Source organism: Neovison vison, chromosome 10 (genome assembly GCF_020171115.1).
Source record: "Neovison vison isolate M4711 chromosome 10, ASM_NN_V1, whole genome shotgun sequence".
Lineage (NCBI taxonomy): Eukaryota > Metazoa > Chordata > Mammalia > Carnivora > Mustelidae > Neogale > Neogale vison.
This window is the reverse complement of record NC_058100.1, coordinates 63,877,643-63,884,937: the sequence shown is the minus strand read 5'-3', so window position 1 is coordinate 63,884,937 and position 7,295 is coordinate 63,877,643.

The window sequence follows — 7,295 nt, the reverse complement described above, 5'->3', positions numbered from 1 at the left end:
TTAGCTTGAGTGAGTGACCACTAACCAGAGATTAAGTGATTTTACTGGTAAGGATTACCTGAGAAAGCAATTCCCCAACTTCTAAGGGCTAGTTGCTGACATGTACCTATTTCTTTTTTTTTTTTTTAGATTTTTGTTTATTTATTTGAGAGAGAGACAGTGAGAGAGAGCAAGAGAGGCGAGAAGGTCAGAGGGAGAAGCAGACTCCCCATGGAGCTGGGAGCCCGATGCGGGACTCGATTCCGGGACTCCGGGACTGTGACCTGAGCCGAAGGCAGTTGCTCAACCAACTGAGCCACCCAGGCGCCCCGACATGTACCTATTTCTGATCAGGGGAGTCGGGGGGCGGGGGGTCTTGATCTCATGGAGAACCCGGCTGGGCTGTGAGGCCCCAGGTTCTGTGGAACACCAGAGGCTCTGGAAGCTTTAGGACAACAAGTCAGAGAGCTGATACCAGTAGAATTCACCTCCTTTTTACAGGGGATCAAGGCAGTTCATCCCTAAAAGGACAGAAAGGAGAAGCAGGGCAGGACCTGGGTTCTCTGCTCCATGAACACAGTCCTTGCCGTCTGCATCAAGTCTGACATGCCTTCAGACTTTCCCAGAAGCAGCAAGGGAAAGCAGCTTCCTGCCATGGAAGGAAGCTGAGAGGGAGAACTGGGCCAGCAGAGACGCCACATAGACAGTGTGACTTTCCCTCCCAGAGGTCACCAGCAAGAGGAAACAGCACTCCTGAAGGGGAGAAGCGGTTTGGAAATCAGCTCTGTCCGTGTTCCGCCATCTGCTGCCGAGCAAGAGTAATTAAAATGGAGGGGAAACCTGTTGACAAGTTAAATAACAGTGCTAAGATCTCAAAGGGGTAAGTGGAAAACAGTCCATCATTAGTGCAGAACAGAAAGGCGGCCCTCAGGAAATGCCCCAACATCCAGCGATGAAAGAGACGCTGATGAAGAACAAGGAGCCTCGGAAATTTCCCTGACTCGGTCAGCCTGCAGGAGAGATTTTGCTCTTATCCTTTCTCCTTGTTCTCCCACCCCAGGGAGAGTTGTTGGTAGGCTCTCCCATATCACGCGCAGAGCAGCAACCCCGGGGACACTGCCTGAGCCTTCGGGTGTCCGGAACGGGTACACTTTGGAAACTGAGTACTGCTAAGTGTTGGTCAAAGAGCCTGGCACAGAATTTTTCTTCCTTCTGCCTTTGGAGGTGAATTCAGATGCCCAGTGGAGCTCCTGGCAAAGCAGGACCATGTAGATGGGCGTGGCGAGCACAGACCACCCCCGGCTCAGCAGCCCAATAGCAAGGACAGGAGAGCACGAGGTTTAATGTTATCGCCTGGGAATTTAGCTCGATGAGTGAGGTGGAATGAAAGCAGCCCGCCCCAGGTAATCAAAGTCTGGTCTCTGTCTCCCATTCCAAAATATGCCCCTGTACCTCTGCCATGGCTCCTCATTGCCAAGTTCTACAAGACAAACTCTTGAGTAACTTCTACGACCTCTGACAGTGTTGTCCCATCTTTCCGGCCTCACTTTGCTACACCCTCCCCAACAGTCCCTTTCCTCCGCGCACAGAGCTTGTCCTCCTCCCTGAGCATTCCAGCCTTCACCAATTTATTCCCTCTGCTCTGGCAGAGCTCCTTCTCCTTTTCTTCCTGAGCAAGTTCAAGGTACCTGTCAAGGACCAGCTCTGTGAACTCATCCCTGTAGGGGTCCTTTCCTTTTTTTTTTTTTTTGCCTCTAATATCTTCACATTGCATTGAAAGTATCTGTTTATCTGTTTAATAATAACCTGACAGTAATGACAATATAATCATGATAGCATCATTAACTGAATGCTAACTATGTTCAAGGCACTGGACTAGACTTTTTTTTTTAAAGATTTTATTTATTTATTTGACAGAGAGATCACAAGTAGGCAGAAAGGCAGGCAGAGAGAGAGAGAGAGAGGAGGAAGCAGGCTCCCTGCTGGGCAGAGAGCCCGATGCGGGAGTCGATCCCAGGACCCTGAGATCATGACCTGAGCCGAAGGCAGCGGTTTAACCCACTGAGCCACCCAGGCACCCCTGGACTAGACTTTTATACATATAATCTTGACACCTCCCAAAAGCCCGTATGTTTATGCCAGTAGCAAAGGTGGGATTCAAACCCAGGATGACCAGTGCCGTAAGACAGACCTTATCAAAAGGAGGGACTATGTCTTATCCATTCCTGAACCCCAAGATTTTATCAGATCCTCAAATAAATATATGTAAAAGGAGGGAAATAAAGATACACAGAGAAACTTGACCTATGTTAACTGCCAACACCAGCTGAATATTTATCATATTATTATTATCAGCATCTGTATCACAGAACTTGATGTATAATAGATGCTCAATTAATACACTTGGAATGAATTCATCTACATGTTATAGATGTGATAACTGAGGCTTAGAAAGAGTTAAGTATTCGGAATACACAAGATAGAAAGCAGCACAGCCAAGACTGAAAAACAGGTGTACCTCTCAAGCCCATGGTAGAAAGACTGGCAAACAATCATCTCTGTCTTTAACACTCATGCGGTTGAAGAGCAGCATTGGAGATTTGTCAGTGAGGTATGGAGGGTTTCTGATGTGGTCTTTGTATTATGCTTCAAAATTGGCATATGGTGAAACTCAGCCCTGGACTATTTACTTAGGAAGCTTGAATCCTGGCCTTAGCCCTTGCGCTGGACCACAGAATACCTTCATGAGGCCCCTGACCTCTCTGAGTCCAGTTCCTGTGTCAGCAAAGCATGCTCGTTTATATGCTCAAGTAACCAATACAGGTCACCTGTTAAGTCACCTGTGACTAAGATAATTCACTGGTGATTACAACCAGTTGCACAACTGAGGCCTGATAAAGGGCTCCTGTGTGCTCACTGACTGCCAAGCAAGAGAGACATTGCACGAAGACAGCAGTGACCTCAAAATTCCCTCCAGTAGGCAGCTCCGAAAAGTACAATTAGCAGACTCGCACCCTTCCTAATCCCAGGCAACTCTGGATCCCTGGGGAAGCTACCACTCTCTCTTTTCCTCTGATTTTACTAACCCCCAAATTGTACATTTCTCCACTTACCTGTGGTAATGCAAGAGCATCATTGTTTCCCAAGAGCAAGGCTCAGGGAGTGAGGCTGGGGCTCTGCGCATCACTTCTCATTGCAATGATGCGGCACCAAAAAGCCATCCTTCATCATGTAAAAGACACTCTCCATACTGCTGCGTCTCTATTTGCAACAGCCTCTGAGATATTCATGTGATAGATCATATATTTGCCTGAATCAATATTTCCCTGACACTGGGAAGCCCGCCATCCATCCGTCCCATTTCATTTGATAAAGCCCTTCTGTGTCGCCTTTACTTAGGCTGACAGGATCACAGGTCCTCCTTTCCCACCTGATGGATGATGGCCAGATGAATGATTGCTTCATAAATTACCACCTTGGGAACAGAGCCCTAGAACACAGATATGCCTGCCCAGCGGTTGAAGAGACATCAAGGAGACGTGGTGTGAAGGGCAAAGGCTCATAGAACGCAATCTGGGAAAGCTCTTAGTCCAACATTCTAATTGAACAGAGAAAATGAGGCTTAGAGCAGTTATGTAACTTGTCCAAGTTCTGATGGTTAGTTGTAAGTACACATTGGATTCTTACCGCACCAGCTATCCCCAGAGACCTTGACCTGTGGGATTTTTTTCTGACCTGTCCGAGAAAGATGGAGAACAATGGTTCCAGTGTGACTCCCAGAAAGGAGAGTTCCGTTCAAATCCTGTCATTTAGCACCTAGCAGACCCCCGTGAAGTGAGCACTCAGACACAGATAAAACAGCCCTGGAAATTTCCACCCATTGTCTTGTGACTGGAGAAATCAGGTGACCAACAAAGGATGCAAAGACTCAAGTTAGGTGTGCCAGGTATACCAGCATTCCTGTATAGGCTCCTCCTCTGAGCTCAAACCCTGAACCAGACCTGCCTGCTGGAAGAAGCATTCCTGGTCAGTCTGTCTTTCCCATTGCTCCATGTCCCACAGGCCTCACGTGCATGGGGACAGCCAGCTCTTCCAGGCATGTGACACAGACCAGAAACTGTACACCTCTTTATCTACCCTCTCACGCTACATCTATCTACAGAACCGCCCGATTCTACATGTTCTGCCTCCCCCACACCTCTGTTCCCCAGCGGAGTGCGGTAAACCTTTAACAACCATCAGCCCAGACCACCGCCACCTCCCCCCGCATGAAAGCCCCTGACTTACTGATTTGTCCCTTTTGGTGCTCTACTCTACCATGGCCAATATCAAGGTACCATTGCAATGTCACTGAAGTTGGGGAGAGCCGTGCAATAGTGCCGTTCACAGAGCATTTCCACCACACAGGGAAAGGAGATGAAAATAGCCTCAAGAGCACAGATAATAGCAAAATGCCATGAACTCATTAGGAAACCATGACTTTGGAGTGTCTATTACCTTTGTTTTTAATGTAAAATGTTAAATTGTACATTGATATAATTTAGTTCAAAATAAAGACACCATTTAACAATTGGATGAAAATTTAATAACTGACTCTTTTAAGTCTGTTTAAGCAGGCTCCAGCACCCCACTGCACGTCTGTCTTCCTGCCCGGGGTTCCTGTGACCTCTTCGGTCCTTGTCCTCTGCAATAGTCCTGTCAGCTGGGCTATTTTACTAACTTCCTAACCTGCCTCTCAGCTCTGGCCTGCCCCATTCCCTACCACGCTGTTCTACGTTTTCAAAATGTAGTTTCTAATCGCCCTGCCTAATAAATGGCAGCTATCCATGTCTGCAAATCAAGCATAAACTCTTCCGCTGAACAGTCGAGGTCCTGTACCACAAGATCTCAGGCCTTCCTCTCTGATTTTCTCTCCCAACTAGCACACTGCCGGTCTCTTGTACTTCAGGGACTGACAGACCTAGTTTTGAAGTTCACCTTTGCCATTTATTAGTCAAGTGACCTGGGACAAGTTACTTAACTTCTCTGATCATTAGTCCCCTCGTCTGAAAAACGGGGTAAGTCACAGAATAGAGGATTAAACCAGATCACACATACTATTCCTAAATCAGTGACCAACCCATTTAAGGGGTGGTATTACCTTCTATTTATGAGTTTATCCTGTGTGTAAATCCTGGTTCTTTATCCTATGTGTCTCTTCGTTGTCCTCACTTGATAAATAAATAGAGACGTTTGACAGCCGCCTCTGCTAGGTGCGGACTCACATTCCCTATGCCGTGCTATGCTGAAGTCAGTCTGTTTAATTTCCTATTCTCCATCTCTGAGCTTTTACTCCCACACTCTGCCTCTCAAAAACTCGTCCATCCATTCAATAATCAAAAGACACGGAACTCAATTAAAAAGAGGGCAAAAAATTTGAATAGACATTTCTCGAACACACAAACACAAACACAAACACAAATGGCCAAAAGCACATGAAGAGATGCTCAACATCATTAGTAATTAGAGAAATGCAAATCAAAACCAAATGAGATCCTGCTTCACACCCACCAGGACGTCTATCATCAAAAAGACAGATGATAACAAGGTTATGGAGAAACTTGAGCCCTCATTCTTTGCTGATGGGAATGTAAGAAGGCACAGACACTTTGGGAAATTGTTTGGCAGTTTCTCAAAAAGTTAAACATAGAGGTAACATATGACCCAGTAATTCTAGTCCTAGGTATCCCCAAGAAGAATGAGAGCTTCTGTTTACACCAAAACTTGTACATGAGCATCCATTGCACCATTACTCATGGTAGTCAAAAGTGGAAAAGACCCAAATGTGCATCAACTGAGGAAACGATAAATAAAATGTGGTCCATCCATACAACGGATTCATTCCGTTATAAAAAGAAATGAAGTTTCAATACACACTACAACATGGATGAACCCTGAAATCATGTTAAGTGCAAGAAGACAGTCACAAAAGACCACATATTGCATGACTTCATTAATATGAAATGTCTGGAGTAGGGAAATCTATAGACACAGAACATAGCTGAATGGTTGCCTGAGGCTGGAGAGTGGAGGGCGGGGGTGGGTGGGAAATAGGGTGCCTGCTCATTAGTAAGCTCACCCCACCTCTTTTTGGGGTGACAAAAATGTTCTAAACTTAGATTTGGTGATAGGATTTGGTGATAGTTGCACATTGCTATGAATATACTGAAAAACATTGCATTTTACTTTAAATGAGTGAATTTTATAGTATTTGAAGTATATCTCAATAAAGATTTAAAAAATGCCTTGAAGGAAATAACCTCATTTATAATTACAGCAAAAAGAATAAAATACCTAAGAATAAACTTAAGCAAGGAGCGGGAAGATCTACACACTGAAAACTGCAAGACATTGATGAAAGAAACTGAAAAAAACACAAATAATTGGAGATATTCCGGACTCCTAGATTAGAAGAATTAATATTGTTAAGATGTCCACACTACCCAAAGCAATCTACAGATTCAATGCAATCCCTATCAAAATGGCAGTGGCATTTTTTCACAGAAATAGAACAAACAATCCTAAAATTTGTATAGAACAACAAAAGATCCCAAATAGCCAAAACAATCTTGAAAAAGAACAAAGCTGGAAGCATCGCACTTCCTGGTTTCCAACTATATTATAAAGTTATAGTAACCAAAACAGTATGGTGTGGCATAAAAACAGACTCCTTGATAAATGGAACAGAAATAAACCCATGTATGTATGGTCAATTAATTTATGACAAAGGAGCCAAGAATATACAATGGGAGAAAGGACAGTCTTTTCAATAAATGGTGTTGGAAAAACCAGAGTTCTCCCCTACACCATATACAATACAAAAATCAGCACAAAGACCTGAATGTGGGACCTGAAACCATAAATGCCTAGAAAGAAACACAGGTGGTAAGCTCCTTGACTTTAAGTCTTGGTAATGATTTTTTGGATTTGACACCAAAAGCAAAGACACCAAAAGCAAAAATACACAAGCAGGACTACATTAAACTAAGAAGTTAAAGGAAACCATTAAGAAAATTAAAAGGCAGCCTATGAAATGGGAGAAAGTCTTTATAAACCCTAAGTCTAATAAGTGTTTAATATCCAAAATATGTAAAGAACTCATATAACTCAATGTGGCGGGGGGGGGAGAAGGCAACAAAAAAATGGTCAGCAGAACGGAATAGACATTTTCCCAAAGAAGACATACAGATGGCCAACTGGTACATGAGAAGTTGTTCAACATCCCTAATCATCAGGGAAATGCAAATCCAAACCACAGTGAGCTATCCCCTCCCATC